Source organism: Vidua chalybeata, chromosome 20, assembly GCF_026979565.1.
Source record: "Vidua chalybeata isolate OUT-0048 chromosome 20, bVidCha1 merged haplotype, whole genome shotgun sequence".
In the NCBI taxonomy this organism is placed as follows: domain Eukaryota; kingdom Metazoa; phylum Chordata; class Aves; order Passeriformes; family Viduidae; genus Vidua; species Vidua chalybeata.
In genome coordinates, this window is record NC_071549.1 from 1,016,245 (window position 1) to 1,036,076 (window position 19,832).

General features: G+C 53.2%; 1 protein-coding gene across 2 annotated transcripts in view; it reads left to right on the forward strand.

Moving 5' to 3' along the window:
• The window catches only part of CALN1 (calneuron 1), a 150,204-nt gene that overhangs the window by 19,062 nt on the left and 111,310 nt on the right, over window positions 1-19,832 (forward strand). Inside the window, exon 1 of one of the 2 annotated variants that reach the window (XM_053961195.1) lies at window positions 9,508-9,587. The exons of the other annotated variant lie outside the window; for it this stretch is intronic. The gene's annotated coding sequence lies outside the window, so the exon portion shown is untranslated. Of the gene's footprint in view, window positions 1-9,507; window positions 9,588-19,832 lie in introns of those variants that run through there. 2 annotated transcript variants of the gene reach the window in all.

A 19,832-nucleotide genomic window follows, 5' to 3' on the forward strand; every position in this document is an offset into this window, starting at 1 on the left:
TTTCTCCTCTCCGGGCCCTTTCCGGCGCTGGCAGGGAGGGAGGGAGGGACGCTCCTGCTCGCGGGGTGGGCGTGGGGACACGGCGGGTGCGGGGAATGTCGCGGCGGGGAGGATCCCTGGCTCTGACCCCGGAGCACAACCCCGGCCCAGGCGCTGCCGAGCGCGGACAAGCCCTGAGCATCTCCCGGCAGGGCAAAAGGACGCTGGGCTGGAGCCAAGGCTGGGTCCCAACCGAGCCAGCCCTTCCTTTCCTGCTGCCTCCGCCTGGGAAGTCCGAGTGGAATTTTGAAAGCCTGGTAGTCTTGGAAATTGATTTTTTTTATTATTACTTTTCTTTCTTCACCATTTTGAAAAATGGCTTGACTCACAGTTGCATGAGGCTGTGGGGACTCACAGCAGACCATCTGTTTCAGCTGTTAACAGTCATTAATTTTTTTGTAATTTTTGCTACTTTCAAAACACTTTGGGGGAAAAAAATATGTTCTGGATGGCATTGGAGGAGTTCAAAGTCACTAACATCTTTTTCTCAGAGAAACAATGTGCCGTGAAAGCAGTTGTTCTAAAAGAAATACGTTTTTATTGGCTTTCTAAATGGGGAATTTGTCTCCTGTGGCCATGCAGGAGGACACGGTGTTTATCTCCTTTTCACCATGTATTTGGCTCATACCTGCACTGCAATCCACAGACTGAGCAGGGTTTTTCTGGGTTGAATCTATTGCAGAAAGGCTTTCATTTAAAAAAATACAGTGAGATTTTCTCTTAAGCCACTGCATTTCTGAGCCCAAGCACTCAGTGATTAACTCGGCCGGATTGTCTCCAGTCCTGCTCTGGCACTGGGAAACGCCTCCCTCCTGGGACAGGTGCTCCCAGCTGATGGCTCGGGCGGTGGCTGGAGAGCTGGGGCATCTGGCATGGTAAATAAAGGCACAAACCCATCGTATTGTCACCGTCCCTCCCAGCCTGGGCACATCGACCCTCCTGCCTCGTGTTCCCTGAGCCAGCTCCTCCAGGGGGGCAGTTCCTGAGCCCCCCAGGGAATGCAGCTCTCCTGTGTTTCAGGTGTGCTCCCCACCTGCTCCATCAGGGCCTTCAGCCAGAGCTTGGGCTGCCCCTCTGGGGTTCACCCAAAACCCCCCTGGAGGTTTCCCTGCGGTTCATGGAAAGTTTTAGATACAATAAAAAACCATCCTTGAGCTTTGCATGGACAAAGGGAATGGTTTTAACTGCCAGAGGGCAGGGATGGATGGATGGATGGATGGATGGATGGATGGATGGATGGATGGATGGATGGATGGGATATTGGGAGGGAATTCTCCCCTGTAAGGCCCTGGCACAGGGTGCCCAGAGCAGCTGTGGCTGCCCCTGGATCCCTGGCAGTGCCCAAGGCCAGGTTGGACACTGGGGCTTGGAGCAGCCTGGGACAGTGGGAGGTGTCCCTGCCATGGCAGGGCTGGCACTGGGTGGGCTTTAAGGTCCCTCCCAACCCCACCCAACCCATTCTGGGATTTCTGATTCCATGATTTAAGGAAATGGAAAGAGAAGGTGCAGTACCTTGGGAACACGAGGTGGGGAGGTGGGGGCAGCTCCTCCAGGGAAGTCCTTTGTGCCACCACGAGGCCGTGGGGTGGAAACAGCAGAGCAGAGAGCTCTGGCTTGTGGCTGAGCAGCTTTGGGTCCTGTGTCTGTGTTAGCAGGTAAAACACGGCCAGGAGCCTCCAGAGCTGCTCCGGGGCTGCTGCTGGGGAATGCAGAGCAGAAGGGCCCTGCCCTGCCGGTGACACCGGGCAGGGGACAGCCAGGGGCCGTGGAGCACTTCCAGCCATCCATTAGCGCTGGGCTCTCAGTGCAATCACACGCGTGGCCTGGAAAGGCTCCCTGGAGCTGGCCAAGGAGCCCTGCCCGGGGCTGGCTGGGGGAGCAGGTCCTCGGCGCTGCCTCTGGGGCTGTGCTGAGGCTGAGCCTGGTTTGGGGCACCGAGGGACACACGGGGACAGGGCGTGGCACAGGATGGCAAACCCCAAATAGCTCCGTGGGGCAAGGCGGAGTCCATAGGATGTGCCCTGAGAGCTCAGCTCAGGTCTGGATGATCCCATATTCCAGGGATGGACTGGAGCCACCTCCTGACCTTTTCCGGGGCATCCCTGGGTCTCTGCTCTCGTTCCTGAGCAGGGGCTGTGCCCCGAGTGCTGGAGGACAGCCAGGATGTGCTCGCCAGCAGAAGGTGCAGGAATTCACATCTGGAGCCTTGGAGACGTTTGGGGCCAGCATGGTTTTCATTTGAGGCCTTTCCGTTCTCCATTGACTTAATTAAATTAAAAAAAAAAAAAAAAAAGAAAAAAAAAAGAAAAAAAAAAAGAAAAAAAAAAGAAGCAGGCAGGATTGGGTTTTTTTTTTTCCTTTTTTTTTTTCCTGGCTCAGAGTGCTACAGAGCCAATTTTCATTTTGAAATTTCCTTTCATTTTAAAGCTCCCCACAAGAATTTGGAGCTGCAAACCAAAAGGAGGAGGTGTCAGACTTCACAAACCAACTCAACCCCAAACCTATTCATTAACTCAAAAAGCATCTTCTGTTTTGTCAATTTTCTGGGAAAAAAATTAACTTATTTTTTTCAAATAAAAACATTGCTTAAAAAAAAAACTGAATTAAGCAGAAATACTCCTCATGATTTGCTGCAGTGGAAGGAAATGGGGGGTTGTTCTTGGCTGAGGGCTGCTCTACCCCTTTGCCCTTCTGCTGCCAGCCTGTGCCATAGGACAGAGAATTTCTGGACCATGGACAGAGATTTGCAGGCGTGATAAGGATTATTTGAGATCCTGAGGCTCCCATTTATTCCTGATACCCAAACATTTGTTGGTTTTCCTTGTATCCATCCTCCTCCTCCCTCCAGGAGCTCAGAGCTTGGCCACCCTGAGAGACCCTCCAGGGCACAGCCTGACAATCCCAGTGCCCCGAGGGAAGGGAAGGGAAGGATATCTCTCCCCAGCAGGAAATTCGCCCATTAACACCCCAGACACCAAAGCCTCAATGGAGCTCTTTCCTCAGAACCAGCTCAGATGCCTCTCCCTGATGGGAAGTCTAAAAATAAGCACATTCTCCACAAACAGCTTAAAGATGTTGAAAATGAAAAGCAACAAAGGCTGGAGAATGGATGAGTCACTAAATTACAGGGCTATCTTTCGAAGAGCAAAACAAACCCCACAGAGCCCTCCCAGCTCTGGCTGCTGAAATTCCTCCCTGGTTTGGGGCTGGGCTGGGGCTCTGCCCTTCGCAGGCCCTCAGCTGAGTCCCGTGGGCTCTGAAGGGTGAAACCTCACCCAGTTGTGCTCCACTCCGTGCCAGAGCTGCTCTGAGTGACGAGAGAAAAGCCAGCCTGCCCAGCAGCACAAACAGGAGGTGCTGTTCTCTCCCACGGGGGAATTGCTGGGAGTTTTTGGGATAATCCCCCCCCCCACGAGCTCCCAGGATGAGGAGCCTTCCTGCAAGGGCTGTAAACAAGAATTCCCATCCACGGAGGGTTTGCTGGCCCCAAGAAGCCACAAGTGTTTGGAGTCTCAGCTGGGAGAAGATCTCTGTGGGTGTCACTGCATGTCTGTGCCTTTAGCTGGGTGAGATAACACAATGGAAGGTTTGGGATCTTCCCCCTCCCTCGAGGTCTCCGTTCAATGAGCTCCACCAGGGTGGACTCTGTTGCAAAGCTGCAGCTTTTTTAGCATTTGCAGATGAGCTTGAATCAAAATGCTGGCATTTGAGGCAGCAGGAAAGGGGCTGGCCTGGTGCCAAAGCTGTGCCTACATCTGATGTTTGTAGCCAGCCCCAGGCTCTGGGAGAGGCTGCAATGAGCCCATGGATCCCACAGATGCTGGGGCTGGGGTACCGTTGTGCCAGCCCTGCTGCTGGGGTGTGGGGTGCCCTCCTCGGGGCCTGCAGGGTGTCCCTTCTGCCCAGGAGGAATCCCAGGGTGGATGGAAGGGACTTGAAAGGGATCCAGTGCCACCCCTACCATGGGGACACCTCCCACTGTCCCAGGGTGCTCCAAGCCCCATCCAACCTGGCCTTGGGCACTGCCAGGGCTGAGACAGCCCCAGGTGCTCTGTGCCAGGGCCTCACCACCCTCGCATCACCCCCAGCACCCTTGTCCATCCTTTTTGTGGCTGCAGCGGGGGACCAAGGCTGGCAGCCTGGCCCGTGTCCCCCGCCTGCTGCGGCACCACTGGCTCGCTCCCAGCCCAAAGAACCCTTGGATGCATAAATCCATAGCCTGAGCTGGCAGCTCCAATAAAAGCTCTGCACAAGGATCATGAATCCTGGAGCAGAGCTCGCCCAGCAGTGATTTAATCTCAATATTCCATTCTGAAATGTGCTAATTAAACTCCAGGAGAAAGCATCCAGTGCAGAAACGAGGTGGAGGAAAAGGAAGTATAAAAGTTTCTCCTGGAATAATTAAGCACCATTAAAATATGAAAATTCAGGCTAGGGAGCAATTGTACTCCTTCCCCAAGTGTTTCATCAGAAATAATGGGGTGGAATTAAGCAATGCTGAAAATGTGGGCTGGGGGTTGGAAAACCTCTCCCACTCGAGAGCCATGAGGCTGGGAAAGGCTCCTGAGCCCTCCCCGGGGAGGGGACAGTGGGTGTTGCCCAGGACATTCTAAATTGGAGTGGGCAGAGCCCCCTCTGAGCACTGTGGGGAAGGAAGGATTGCAGACCTCCCCCCTCCAAGGACCTTCCTGATTCTCTGGGCTTTTCATTCCAGAGGGTCATCCCTAACGGAGCAAAGCTTTTTAATCCCATCAGGACTTTCTTCTCTGAAGGACCTCGAAGTTTGGCCCTCCAGGCCTCACATCTGGCTAAAAGGGATCTTTGAAAGCCACGCAGCTCTCCCGGAGCCATAGCCTGGCTTGCTCTGCCTCCCCTTGGACACCCAATTTATTGCTGCTGAGTCCACGCTGCCCTCGCCCCTCACGGGGCTCCGGACCCCAAACCAAGACCCTGCCCTGCACCGGTGGCTTTGCTGAGCAGCTCCCCACGAGCTCCCACGGAAGGAGCCTGCCTGGAGTGAACAGCTCAGTTCATTCATTCATCCCCCAGAGGGGAATTACAGCAGGTGCTGGTCACTCCTTGTGGGAGTGGCGGCCCCGCAGTGTCCCCAGGCAGTGACAACAGCCTGCCCTGCTGCCATCACTCGCTGTGTCACGTTAGGATTTTATCCACTCTGCTCCATCATTTCCAGGAGTGTATTCCAAACATCCCGGGGCTGATTCCCAAGGAAGCTCCATCCTTCTGGAGAGCTCCATCCCAGCTCCCCCCCAGCCCCAGGAGAAGCTGAAAACCAGAGGGTTTGGAGTGATCAGCTCTGTACTGTAACAAAGAAAAAAGGGAAAAGAGCCATGGGCTGCTCCTATTGATGTGGACACAATCTGGAGATATTCTGGATCCATTTGGGGATTAAGGAGGACTCGGTCCTTTCAGAATTTTTCATAATAAATATTTCGGCCTAATAGATTTTCCAGCTACTGCTTTCAGCCATGAAGGTTGGGACCTTTTTGGTTAATGCTTTCCAGAGCTGAAGGAAAGGAAATTACCTAAAGGCAGGGAATAACTCTCCCAAATGAGGATGTTTGCCCCCATTTACTCACATAGGCAGCCCAGATGGAGATGAGGGAGCTTGCAGGTGAAAGTTTTCTCATGGATCAATGGGAAAAAAAATAGGAATGAAAAGTAAAAGGATGAGATTCATCTGCATCTCATTCTGATGGTGCCATCACTCACCTTCGTCCGCTGGTGCTGAGGGCCTTGCTCCTGGAGCAGGGATTGTCTTCTCACCGAATGCCAATGACTTCATAAAAATGGTAAAACTCTGGTATGTAGCCCAGCCCTGATGGTTTATAATCCCTGAATCTCCGTGCAGGCAATGTCCAGGCAGTGAGAGAGGGGCAGTGGGATGCAAAAATCCCCCCCTGGGGCAGGACAGCTGAGCTGGAGCAAAATGAGTTGAATATTGGTGAAGATGGGGGTTATATGGGGTTTATCTGCACAGGGAGAAGAGACCCAAAATCCCTCTGCCCCCGGGTCCTGAGCTGCAGATCATGTTCCTTCTGATCCCAATAAATCCCAGTGTGGGGAACACGATGACCCATGAGGCTGAAGGGAAGGATACAGGAAGGATTTTACATCAGAAAAGTACAAGGGAGACAAGATGTGAATTAAACACCTTTGAGCCCTAAAATCAACACTCTGCAGGCTTTGTTTGATGTGCACACGGCTGTGGGAGTGTTGCTGGAGATGACAGGTGTCTCTCCAGGCTGTTTTCCAGATCCAGTTGAGGCAGTTTGAGCTGTGTTGGGCTCCCATCAGAGCCTCTCCTGCAGTCAGCTGCTGTCACTGCACAACATCTCTGCTTGTTTTCAGCCCAAATTGGTTTCAGTCAAACTTCCCCTGCTGGAAGTGTCCTTGCCCAGCTGTCCCCAGAGGTCAGGGGCTGTGCTGGTGCCAGGCAGTGATCCAAGGACTGTGTGCCTCAGGAGCATCCAACAGGAGCTGGGGAGCCAAGCGAGCTCCAGCGAGTGCTGGTACCAGCTGAAGGTGACTGCAGCAGGAAAGGGGGGAGATTTGGCTGGGAGAAGGGCACTCCTGCTGGCACTTCCCCCTTCCCAGGGCAGAAACGCAGGCCCCTTGGATTGCTGATGCGGCCCTGCCAGTGGGGCCGGGCAGGCCGGGCCCTGGCTGCAGGGAGGAGCACAGTTTGTGCACACAGAGCACAGGACACACCTGCAGGTGTGGATTCTTCTCCTCCACTGCTGCTGGCCAAAAAGTCCAAGGCTATTCCGGCCAATATCAGCAATGGTGTGGCCAGCAGGATCAGGGCAGTGAGGGCAGCAATTGCCCCCTGTGTTGGCACTGCTGGGGGACCTCCAGTCCTGGGGGCAATTTTGGGCCTCTCACAAGACAGACCCTGAGGGGCTGGAGTGTGTCCAGGGCAGGGAACGGAGCTGGGGAGGGGCTGGAGCCCCAGGAGTGGCTGAGGCAGCTGGAAAGGGGCTCAGCCTGGAGAAAAGGAGGCTCAGGGGGGACCTTGTGGCTCTGCACAACTCCTGACAGGAGGGGACAGCCGGGGGGGTCGGGCTCTGCTCCCAGGGAACAGGGACAGGAGGAGAGGGAACGGCCTCAGGCTGGGCCAGGGGAGGTTTGAGTGGATATTGGGGAAATTCCTCCATGGAGAGGGTGGTCAGGAACTGCAAGGAGCTGCCCAGGGAGGTGGTGGAGTCCACGTCCCTAGAGGGAAGGATGTGGCACTTGGGGACAGGGGTCAGGGATGGGCTTGGCAGTGCCGGGGCAATGGCTGGACTTGAACCCTGGAGGTCTTTTCCAACCAACTATTCTGTGCTTCTAAAAAAGGAACGGGCGGCTTAACGCTGCTCCCTGCCAAAAGGAGACCTGGAGACGCGACTTTCCGAGGGGCTCGGCCCCACAGGAGCGGGTCCCTCCCGGCGCTGCATCTGTCGGGGCTCTGCCCTTCCCGGGGCTGGGCCGGCGGGGCCGGAGCCGCTCCCTGCGCGCAGCACCCGCGGCTGGGCCGGAGGATGGGGAGGAAGGGGCGGCACGGCGAGGAAGGGGTTAGCGGGGGCCGCGCCGCAGGGCTGGCGGCGGAGGGTGGTCCCTGGCCGGGCCGGGGGAGCGCGGCGCGGCGCGGCGGGGCTCGGGCTGCGCTCGGGGCTGCGGGGCCATGGGGCGCTGAGCCGGGGCTGCCGCGCCGCGCCGCTCTCCTCCTCCAGCATCGCCTCCTTTCACTCCAGTTCTTCGCTTCTTTGATTTGATTTCATCCCTTCGCTTTTTTTTTTTTTTTTTAAATATATATTATTTTTTTCTCTCTCTCCGCCATCCCCACCGCCCAGATCTCTGTGTGCCTCCTCCCTCCATCCTTCTCTGAATAACTCGTCTGGGAGCGATCTGGAGGGGCGGGGGGGGACAGTGGAGCCAAGCAAACCTGTGGCGGAGGAGCCGGCTGGTGGAGAGGTGAGTGAGGAGGTGGCGAAGGATGGGGAGCTCGGGCTGCCCCCCGGCCGGGCGGGGACGGAGGGGAGGGCTCGGAGGGAGCCGGCTGCGCGAAGGCAGCGCCGTCCCCTCCCCGGCTCGGGGGCACCGCGGCTCCACCGGGAACCTGTTGGGGCTTCAGCCAACGCTGCCAGCCGGCTCAGACGGGCCGGCAGCCGAGCGATCCCCGCGGGGGGACCTCTGGAGGCCGTGGGGTGCGCGGGGGCGGGGGGGGGATGCTCGGGATGCTCATCCCCTCCCCTCGGTACCCGGATCCGCGGCCGTGCCCCTTTGCCGGCGGTGTGCGCCTGTGGGCGCTCCACACGCGTGTTTGTGGAGTTGCCATGGAGCGGCACAACAGCACTTTGGCTGCCCAGAAAACCTGGTTTATTCGTTTCCTGGCCCCCTGCTCGTCCGTAGCGGGTGATGTAATGAGAGCTCGGTGTCTATGCGGTGTCCTGCTCTCGAGGAGTCGGACACGGGTGGAGATCCCAGATCCCGGAGCAGAGGGAGCATCCGCCATCTGTTTGAATGGATGGGTCCTTATGAATCTGTCAAACACAACAAATGCACTTGACGGAGGAATTCGGCCCCGAACACCTCCTGATGCCGCTGTCGGCAACCAGAATGATCCCGAGCAGAGTCGCGCCCGACCCCCGCTGCGTGCTCGGAGCCGTGATGAGCCCGGCCCCGGCTGATTTAAGCTGATTCAGTCACCAGGTTCAACACCTGATTTGCAGCGCTCGCCTCCTGCTTCCCCCCTCGAGCAGCCCCAGGGCTGCAGCGGGGCGGGCTGAGCCCCCGGGCTGTGCCGGGTCCTGGCCGAGCCGTTCCGCGGTTCCTCAGCAGCTCCCCAGACCTTTCCCACCCACCAAGTTTTGCTGTTTTCCGTGGAGCAGCTGCCTCCCCCTTAGCGCCGTGCCGCGCTCGTCCGCGGGGCGCCTGGCGAGCTGTGTCCCCTCCCGGTGGCTTTGGAAGTCTTCGGGATACGGATGGGCTGCGCCGGGAGATGAGAGCGGGACGGGCGCCGCGGTGGGAGCGGCTCCCCGGGTTCTGGGTACCGGAGGAGAGGTGTGTGTGATCCTGGGTGCCTCCAAGGGCTCGCTGGGCTACAGGAGGATATCCCCGCAGCCTGGGAAATGGAATTTGCCCGTTGTTGAGCTGTAGAATAGCTGCACAAGGCCAGCACTGGCACAGGACCGGAGCCCAGGGTGCTAGCTAGCATCACGTAGGCAGCTGCCACCGAAATGACACACTTGATTGAAGGCCAAAAGAACCCAATACGTAACTGCTGTGATTAAGCTCCATATGATGCCTCAGAGCAAGTAAAAACCCCTCCTTCATCTCATCTTGCTTGTAACGAGACAGCCGTTGCAGGGATCTCATTCGGGTCATGTTGTGGCTTTTGGGGGATTTTGGGGGGGTTGTTTTGGGTCGTTTTTTTTTTGCTTCTGGCTGTACACACCCATGACCTGCAGCAATCCGCACCCCCGCGATGCCCCCTGAGAGCCTGGGGCTGTAGGTGTGCTGCTAGCTGGGAATACAAATCCGAGCAGGTAAGAGCTCCCGATGCCGTGTCTTTAGCAGGGAATTTTCCAGCTGGCTTCCCATGGGTCTCTGCACGCTCCCTTTCCCCCGGAATGCATGTGTGGGACTCTGTTCCCGGGAAGGGTTTGACGGGGAAGCTTCATCCTTTCAGTTTTGGGGAGTCTCGGTGGATGCTCGGCTGTTTGCTCCGAGGATGTGTTGGACCTGTAGCCAGATCCTCTCTGCACTGCACCTGTGGCTAAAGGCTCTGCCCGGAGGGGTCTGCACGGCTGGGGCAGAATCCCACCGGGGAGTGAGGGAGCGCAGCCGGGTCCTGCTCGGGGTGAGGCTCCCAGGGGGTGTCAGGGCTGCAGGGCTCTCCCCTGGGGAGGGTCTGTCCTGCAGGAGCTGCGTTTTGCTCCTCGATCCCTCGGGAGTGTGCAGAGCTCGCCTGGTTCTCACAGCGCCTTCCCTTAAGTTCCCGGTGGGGCAGGGGTTTGGTCCTGGGAACAGAGGGATTTCAGCAGGGAACAAAAGCGCTTCGGGAGCAGCTCTCTGCCATCGAGCCCCAGGGCAGACCTTGGCTTGCAAGGAGAAAAAACCCCAAACCGAAACACAGCAAAAGGCACAAAGGGTAATTTAACCCAAATCTCTTTCCTGCCGGCCTCAGCCGTACGGGGAACGGGGCTGAGCCTCCTTGTCCCCCCTCCCTGGCTCCATTTCCATGCAGGTTCTGTCCAATCACGGTGTGCCGGAGGGTTCTGCTGATGCAGTCGATCCCTTCCATCCATGGCAGCTCTGTAACTATAGACGGGTTTAGAAACAGCATTTTGGGGGCTGCTTGTCCGGGCTTCCCTGCCCCAGCCCAGACACCTTTCAATGGCCGGTCCCATGCGGCTCCCTCTGCCTCCCGCAGCGCTGCCCCTGTAAGTTCAAAGCAATGCAACTTTCTCGTCGTATTTCTTTTGAAATGTCCGAATTTCTAAGCAAAATCATGGCTTGACCCATGCAATGATGGCGCCATGCATGTTTTGTCTTCCAAAGTTGTGGTAAACTGAGCAAAATGCGCATTGAGAAACTCCTTGGACTAGAAATACCCTCCACCATCATTTTAGATTTGTGCTCATAGAGCTTTTATTGATTTGGGATGAAATATGGCAGGCAATCTATGAGGAGATGCAAATTCAAACAGGCAGAGCCTTTTCAGAAAATGCTGGGAATGTCAGAAGGGTCTGAGAGCATTCATTGTAGCCAGGTGCCTTCCTGAGGTGAACTGAGAGGGTTTTTTAATGTTGTGTAAAAAGACCAAGTCAGTTTTATTCAGTTCATACAGTCCCCAGCTAATGATGTACTGGGAATTGATCATATGGAGGAGCTTTGCCAGGCTGGGGAGGCTTTAATTGTGTTTTTAACCTGTGAATGTGGTTAGTGTTAAAAGTGTGAGGCAGAAACTCAAATCCTGGGTATTATGCAATAGTTCTTGGGCTATCATGAAAAGAGGGCAATAGAAACAAACTGGTTTGTAGGTCTGCTTTTAATTAACTGCAGCCTCCTTCGATAAAAGCACTAACATGTGAAAATGGTTCTCAGAATAAAGACATTAAGCAGTGGTAATAAAAGCCACAGTCTGAATTTAGTCTGTTGAACCTGGAGTCCATGGGCAGGACCTGGAAGATGTAAAGAAATCCAATGGGTGGTTCTAAAAGTGCCCTCTCATTCCTTGAACTTAACATCACCTTGTGGAGGCGTGCTGGGCATCCTTGCATTTGCATTTTTACAGCAGGAGAAAAGCAAACCTGCAACATCTGTACTGAATCCTGTCCTCAGGTCTGTCCCTCAGACATCTGCACTGAATCCTGCAGTGTCCTCAGGTCTGTGTCTCACATCTGCTCTCCTGCCCTTGGGTCTGCCCTAGCTGAGGCTTCCAGGCTCCTTTTTGGACCTGGACCTTTCCTGGACTTCCCTTTCCCAGGCATTACCCAGTCATTTCACCTGGCTGGAGGAGCTGGGTCTGTGTTGTTCTGTGCCTGGTACTCCCTGTCATGCTGGCATCTCTGCAGGTTTGGTGGCTGTCCCTGGGGTGGGGACACTGCCCAGTGGGGTGACAGGCCCAGTGAGTTCATCTCTGAACCCCAGCAGTGAGTGATGCCTGGTGGAGGAGCTGGTTTGGGGCTCTCTGGTCCATCCCTTTTCCTCACCCTCCTGTATTCCTGTGCCTTTGCCCGAAGTCCTTCCCTGCAGCAGGGCTTTGGATGCTCAGGAAGGTTAAAATGTGAACAGGGCCCGGGCAGTGGGGTTTGCCTGTGGTCACTGGGTGTCCTGCAGAGTGGCTGGCACAGGTGACAGCAGAGAGGACATCTGTGTGCATCTCATCTCCCTGGGCTCTCTGTCTCCTGGCTGCTGGAATGTTAAACCAGAAGGTGAGGCAGCCCAAGGAGCCAGGGGTGGGAAGGGCTCTGCTGGCTCCTGCACAAATCCAGCTTGGCTTCCTCCATCCCAGCCCCCATTCCCGGGGTCTGTGCCCTGTTCCTGCCCAGGGCCTGCTCCCACAGGGCTCAGGGGGCAGAGGCTCCTGGAGTTCAAGAGCTGCAGGTGCCTAACGGGGCTCTCTGCCCCTCAGGGTGTGCAGGGCTCAGCTGCTTGAGACCCCTCCTGCCAAGCCTTGGGCAAACAGGAGGAAAACCCGTCCCAGGTGAGCCCTGCTGTGCTCCAACCCTGCTGGTGCTCCCAGCCTGTCCCAGCACAGGGAGCTGCAAGTGCTGCTGCCTCCAGGCACGCTGTGACCCCAAGGGCAGTGTCCCATGGGCAGGGCTGGAATACCTGCACGTGCTTCTGCTGCTAATTAGCAAATGTCCCCAAGGGTTTGAGGACGTGTCCAGAGGCTCCCAAGGATGTCACAGTAAAGTGTTCCTTGGGGTCTATTTATTCATTCAGGTCAGAGACTCTGCTCTGACCCCTTTTAAAAGCAGCACTCAAGGAGAAATGGCCTCTCTCCTTTTCTCCCTGGATATCCCTGACCTCTCCAGGGCAGTGATTTCTCCTCAGCACATCAACCCTTATGCAAATGAGATTCCAAAGAGTTGATCAACCCTGCCAGGTATTAAGGTTGGGAACAGCCAGCCTGAGAGCAAATCCCAGAAAAAAACAAGAAAATTAAGTCTCTGTAACTGTTTTCAATTATCCAGTGCTGCTGGTTCTCCTGGCGTTTCAGGAAGAAACACGGAAATCTCTGAATCGAGCTTGTTTACAGAGTACTTGTGGGTTTCAGGCCCAGCCAGCATCAGATTTCTCTTGTATGTTCCCTTCAAATAAAGGCTGAAATAAAAATAAGGATGCTGTAATTTGTGCCACCCCAAGAGCTCAACAGTGCTCCAGCAGGAAATGATCCATGGGGTTCCTGGAACAGCTTTACTGAATCTTCCAAGGAGCAGGAGCTTGCAGGGAAAGCAGCACAGCCAGACCCTGCTCTCCCTGGTAGGAGCTGGTGTCCGGGGAATTAGGAATGGTGAGGGGCTCCAGCATGGGCTGGAGCCAGGGAGTGCCCCAGAGCTTTGCAGCCTCACAGTTCCGGGGTTTGGCCCTTGGAAAAGGCCCAATCCCAGTGACTGCTGTGTGTGGGGTCACTGGGATCACTGCCACAAGCAGGGGGTGGGGTTAAACAGCTGGATGGATGGATGATGGATGGATGGATGATGGATGGATGGATGGATGGATGGATGGATGGATGGATGGAGGGATGGATGGATGGATGGATGGATGGATGGATGGATGGATGATGGATGGATGATGGATGGATGGATGATGGATGGATGGATGATGGATGGATGGATGATGGATGGATGATGATGGATGGATGGATGGATGGATGGATGGATGGATGGATGGATGGAGGGATGGATGGATGGATGGATGGATGGATGATGGATGCATGATGGATGGATGGAGGGATGGATGGATGGATGGATGGATGGAGGGATGGATGGATGGATGGATGGATGGATGGAGGGATGGATGGATGGATGGATGGATGGATGATGGATGGATGATGGATGGATGGATGATGGATGGATGGATGATGGATGGATGATGGATGGATGGATGGATGGATGGATGGATGGAGGGATGGATGATGGATGGATGGATGGATGGATGGATGGAGGGATGGATGGATGGATGGATGGATGGATGGATGGATGGATGGATGGATGGATGATGGATGCATGATGGATGGATGGAGGGATGGATGGATGGATGATGGATGGATGGATGGATGGATGATGGATGGATGGAGGGATGATGGATGGATGGATGATGGATGGATGATGGATGGATGGATGGAGGGATGATGGATGGATGGATGATGGATGGATGGATGGATGATGGATGGATGGATGATGGATGGATGATGGATGGATGGATGAGGGATGGATGATGGATGGATGGAGGGATGATGGATGGATGGATGATGGATGGATGGATGGATGATGGATGGATGGAGGGATGATGGATGGATGGATGATGGATGGACAATGGATGGATGGATGGATGGATGGATGGATGGATGGATGGATGGACAGACAGACACAGACCACCTTTGGCAGCAGTGCTGCAAGTCCCATGTGTCCAAGGCAGCTGGCATTCCCAGTGTCTGCAGGAGTGGAGCCATTGGCACAACAGTCCCTGCACCCTTTGTCACCACAGCCCATCCTGGCATTAGTGACAGCCAGCCTGGTGGCTCTGGACACCTCTGGTTGGGACAGGTCTCCCTTTGGGTCTGCTCACCCTCTCCCAGCAGCCTGGGATCCTCTTTGGATCCCCTCAAATCTGGGCCATTGTGTCTGAGGACACTTTTCCAAGGAAGCTGCTGGCCCTGGATGTTTGCAGGCGAAGTGGTGGGAGTGGATCTTGGTTGGAATCTTACACCACAATCCACCCCAGTTTATATAAAATTATTCCACTGTTGGGGTTGCCCTCATCTCTAATTCTCTTCTGCTAACTTCTGTGTGTTGGTGGCTCCAGTCCTCCCAGCTCCCAGGGAATTTTCTGTAGGAACCATCAGCCATTGCTTTAAAAAATAACCCTCACCAGATGTCCCAAAGCCTCCTTTAAAGACGAGGTCTGGCAGAAGTCAGATTTATTGGGAGCAATTAATTGTCCTGCTAAGAGCCCTCAATGTTTTGGCATTTCATTAATAAGATGTAATCAACCACCAGGCTATTTGGAGTGTGTTATTCTGTCAGATCCACTGTTAATTGTCATTATTTGATAGATTTCATGTTTGTAATTACTGGTGTGTGACGCAGGGTATGCTCTGAATAACCCATTGTGTATTGTTTTGTGAACCAGGGTGCTGGGGGTGCCAGGAATCGCTGCTGCTCGTGTCTCCAGGGCTGATTTATGCCTGGCCAGGGGAGGGAACTGGACTGGAGGGAATGAACAGAAGCTCAGAAAAGTCCCCTCCGGCCAGGCTCAATGAGCAAACACTCAGCAGCTGTGAGCGGAGGAGAAAAGGGTTCAACAGAGCAGGGAAATGTGTTAGGGATGGGTTATGGGGGGTGGGGGTGACATTTCCTCCCTGCTTTGATGTGCTCCTCAGCTCAAAGCTCTGGGATATTTTTTTTCTTGCTGTCAACAAGGACCTTGTTCCCATAATTTAATTCTGAGTGATCTCGTGTTGTACTCAGGGAAAAAAAAAAAAAAAAAAAAAAAAAAAAAAAAAAAAAAAAAAAAAAAAAAAAAAAAAAAGAGCTGAGTATTCCAGAGAAAGAGAATTGGGATCTTTTTGTGTGTGAGCAGCCAGGACTGTGGGGCTGGGCAGGGGTGGGTGATGCCCCAAAGCCTCTCTGGCACCCCTGAGCTGCCCTGGGTGCTCAGGTGAACCTGCTCCACCTGGCTTTATCCATCCTGACTTCTGGAGAAGCTGATTTCTGGGCAGGGGGCCAGGAGGAGCCCCCTGTCCATGCTGCAGGGATCCCTGGTGGGCACAGGGTGCTCCTGGCTCCCCTTGCAGCACAAGCAGGATGGGCTGGGCAGGGAAATGGGGCTGCAGGTGGTCTGGAATGCTGTGGGACCTGGCAGCTCCAGCAGCTGCAGCAGCCTCCCTCCAGGGCGGCTCCCCCTGGCTTTTGGGGCCCAGAAGGAGCTCAGAGGCTCCAGTGTGGGAAACAATCTATCAACAGCCCCAGATTTTCACCCTTTACCTCCACCAACGTCTTCCAGCAAGGCACCAGGGCCTGGGGACAGGCTGGACATGTCCCTCCTGGCCAGGCAGGTGTGTCCCCCCTGGTCACACAGGACATGTCCACCCTGGTCACACAGGACACGTCCCCCCATGTCACACAACAGTCCCTGTGTCCCTCCTGGGATGTTTGTTCCGGAGGCTGATCAGCTTTGCCATGTGTAGTGGTTTTGGTTTGTTAATTTGAGGTTTTGCTAATTTTGAGGGTTTTTTGGTTGATGTACTAATGAGTGTGGTGGGTTTAGTGTTGGCTAATCACTATTACTAGTGTATTTACTTTTTGTTGGTAGGTAGGATTAGGGAAAAGGTAAAGTAGGTTTAAAACTTTAAAAGGGTATAAAGAAAAATGTATTAGTAGTAACTAAAAGGAAGAGTAATAAAAGAGTAATAAGAATTAGAACAAAGTGTTTAGAACACTTCTTACAATTTTTTATTGATAACATAAAGAAATTTTCATTGATAATGTAAAGAAATAAAACCTAATGTAAAGAAATAAAACTTTTAATTAGTTTACTATTTTTAGAACAGTCTTTCTTTAGTTTACTTAGGGAGAGAAGTCTGCCTCAATTCCCAATGTGCAGGTTCCTTCAGCTTCCCTTCTGCCTGGAGATTTGAGAGGTTTTTGTAGCCTGCTTTGAAACCTGTAGCCTTGGTTTCCTCTCCTAAATCCTTGTCACCTGAAAGAGGCTTGTTTTGGGGACCCCTGTGTGATGGACACCGTGGCTGTCCCAGGTGTTCTGTCCCACAGGAGGGAATGGGAGGCTGGGCCTCCCTAGGGATAAAACTTTCATTCCCAAACTGATTTTTTCCATGTTTCCAGGTGAATTATTAGAGGGGAGCAGAGATTAAAGATTTTTGTTGCATTGCTGGCTTTCTTTTTTTTTACTTTATACCATCAACCCAGAGGCTTTCCAAACCTGGAAGATGGAAATTTTTTTACTAATCTTGGTTAAACACAACCGGGGGCAGCAGCAGTGACAGAAAGTGGAAGAGGGCAGCAAAAATCTGGGGATTTCTGTCTGCAGAAGGCGAGGATGAGTTTGGGAGCTGAGCGGAGCTTGGGTGAGGAGAACATTGGCGAGTCAGCGCTGCTGGTTCTTTAGTGGGGCACTTTAAGCCTGTTTGCAGTGGAAAGGCTCTTTATCCCCTTGGGAGTGCTGCTCTTGCCCTGGGGACAGACACGGAGTTATCAGGTCCTCGCAGTCCTCTCCTCCCGGCACTTCGAGCTGGGGATCAGCCCCAGCCACGGCCACGGTTCAAAAATAACAAACTGATTTCTCTGTCTGTGCTCTCACAGGGAGCTCCCAGACAGAAATGCTGGATTTTATACCTGACCTGGCACCCTCAGCTCTCCCCTGCCGGAATTCAAAGCAGCAGCAGTTGTTTTGAGATGTGGTGTCTTTTCAAGTGCCCTTCCTCTGCTTTTTGATTTCGAATTTACTGCAGAAGGTGGGAAAAAAACCCAGCACAAAACCTTCTGAAGCTCCAAGTGCTTTGTAGCTCTTGAGGGTGGAAGTTTGTGGCTCCTGAGGTGCCGTACATTACATGAGGTTGTCACTCAGATCTTGTTTTCTGCCTTGCAGAGGATTTTTTTTTCTTCCCAGTTACATCTTTGAATGCTGAGAATGATCTGTTTGTAAAGACTTTTTTACCCAGCGATCACCATGAGGTGCTTTGTTGTTGGTATCCCAAGCCAGGTGTGCCAGGTCGGCATTTCCTGCCTGAATTAGAGGAACATTTTCTTAGGCTTAGAAATGATCAGATGGAGCCCAAATGGCATGAAGGTGTGCCGAGGGCACATGGGGATGTGATGGGTCTGGACTGGGAACGGTCCCTGGAGGTGGGTTTGGATTTTACCTGGATCCCCAGCAGCAGATGTTCAGTGAATCTCACGTGTGTGGGTTCAAATCTCGTGTTTGCAGTCCATAAATCCTTGTGAAAGGTGCAATTTGTCGGGAGTCGTTTGCTGAAAATATGTGTGGAAAAGCCGGGTCTAACCTCTGATAACCACCCAGGAAAGGGGGAGCCCTCCTGTGTCCCAGAAAAGCTCTCAGAGGGAGCTTTAGGGCTCACTGCCCTCTCAGCCCAGCCTGAGCAACTCTGGCTCCCCAACCCTGCCCAGAACGTTCAGCGCCCTGTGCAGTGCCCTCTGCTCTTGCTCCCGTTTATAAATATCCCAATGTGCCTCCCTGGAGTTTGGGCTCTGAGATCAATAAAGACTGGGATCAATCAGCAATCACAGACTTCCTGCAGGACTGGCCTCCCTGGGAGGATCTAGGATCTATTTTAGGGCCTTCTTTTGAAAGAACCAGACTTTATTTTTCCCCATGCCAAGGGTCCTTCCAAGGCCACTTCTCTTGGTTTGTAATACAGAACGAGCCTGAGCCTGCTCTCAGCCCTGGCTCTCTTCACACCCCTGAGCTGAGCCTGATTAACCAGAGCTGGGCAGTTGATATCTGCAGCTTCCCCTTCACACCTTGCTGAGCTCTGCATCCTCCCGAGCCAAGAGGAGCTCTTGGAGCCCTGCAGGCTCTGCCATGGGCAGCTCGGGCTCAGATTGCACTCGAGGTGCCAAGTTTGTGCACAAAGTAAATTAAAAAAAGAAGAAAAAAAAATCTTTAAAGCTATTGTTAGCAGCAGGGAATGCAGGTGACAAGGGACAAAGTGACTCTTCCCAGCACACAGATTTTGTCTTCCCTGAACTGGGCTGGCTTCAAAGCAACCATGGGGATTTAGTCCAGCTCAGCCTCTCCCATGCCAGAGGTTAAGCTAGGCCTAACCATGACCCTCAGCTGTCACAGCCTCCTTAGAGAGAGAGGGAAGCGTGGACAGCACCATGGAAAAGGACCAGAAATAGCAATGGAGCCTCTTTGGGAGGCTGGTGGTGTCCCCTGGCTGGTGCCTCACGGTGATTTGTTAAAGAAATATGGATATTGATCTAGCACCAATATCCAACTGACACGGACAAAAACTCTCTAACAGTTTAAAGTTAGACAGTGTATGTTCATTGCGACGCCGGGCAGCGTGTGGGATAGCTCCCAAATACACACTGCACCTTTCAAATGATTACAGAGTCCTTTTATCCACACAAGAATTGAATACCCAAAATACAAATACATATTCATCATTTAGTACATCCCATTCCTCACTTCGTATGCTAATCATTCCCAAAGCTATTAAGCATGCGTAGTTTGTTCCTTGAAATGGGTCGGTGGTCCCTTTCATGGGGAGGGGTCCCAAAATGAGGAAGTAAATGAAGTCTTCCTCATTCTGACCTTTCTACCTTTTCAATGCAAATAGGAGAAATGAACCTTGGTAGAACTCCCATTCCCTGTCTTCAATGGGTTTCAGAACAGAGAAGGCCCACAATTGTCTTATGTTCCTAAAAGCTGTTTGTCAGTTTCTATATTCTTCATTATAAACCCAGCTAACTAAACATTGTGTTGGCAAGTAATCAATTATTAGTTAACTACTAACTCTTAACTTCATCAAGGCCTACTCATTTATTTTAATTAACTCTAGTAAGGCTTATCTCTAACTAAAATCTTAGCTCCTCTAAAATCTCTAAATCCCTTAAAGTTTATGTTTCAATGGAGGATCAGATATCCCAGGAGTTTCCCAGGTGACACCAGGGCTCTGTTTGCTCTGCTGTCCTTTGGATCCAGCTGGATCACACAGCCTCCCTCTGAGGACCATGGCAGTGCCTCAGTCCTGGGGAAAACAGGATCATTTCCTCCAAAGTCCCTGCTCTTCTTTGCTTTAGATGTTCAAACATTGCTGTGCCCAGGGAGAAGCATCTTTAACACTGTCACTTCATTTGATGAATTTTTAAAGGGTTTAAAAGTGACCTCAGGAAATTCCCAGCTCCTGTTCCAGTTTTCTGACTGCTCCCCGGATTTTCAATGTATTCCTGGATTCCTTTCAGCCCTGAGAAAGGGCTAAGAGAACAAAGCTTGTGCTGGTGCTCCACTCCTGTCCTTGGCCATCCATGGAGGGGTGCTTCCCATTCTTCCAGCTCAGACTCCCTCAGTCCAGC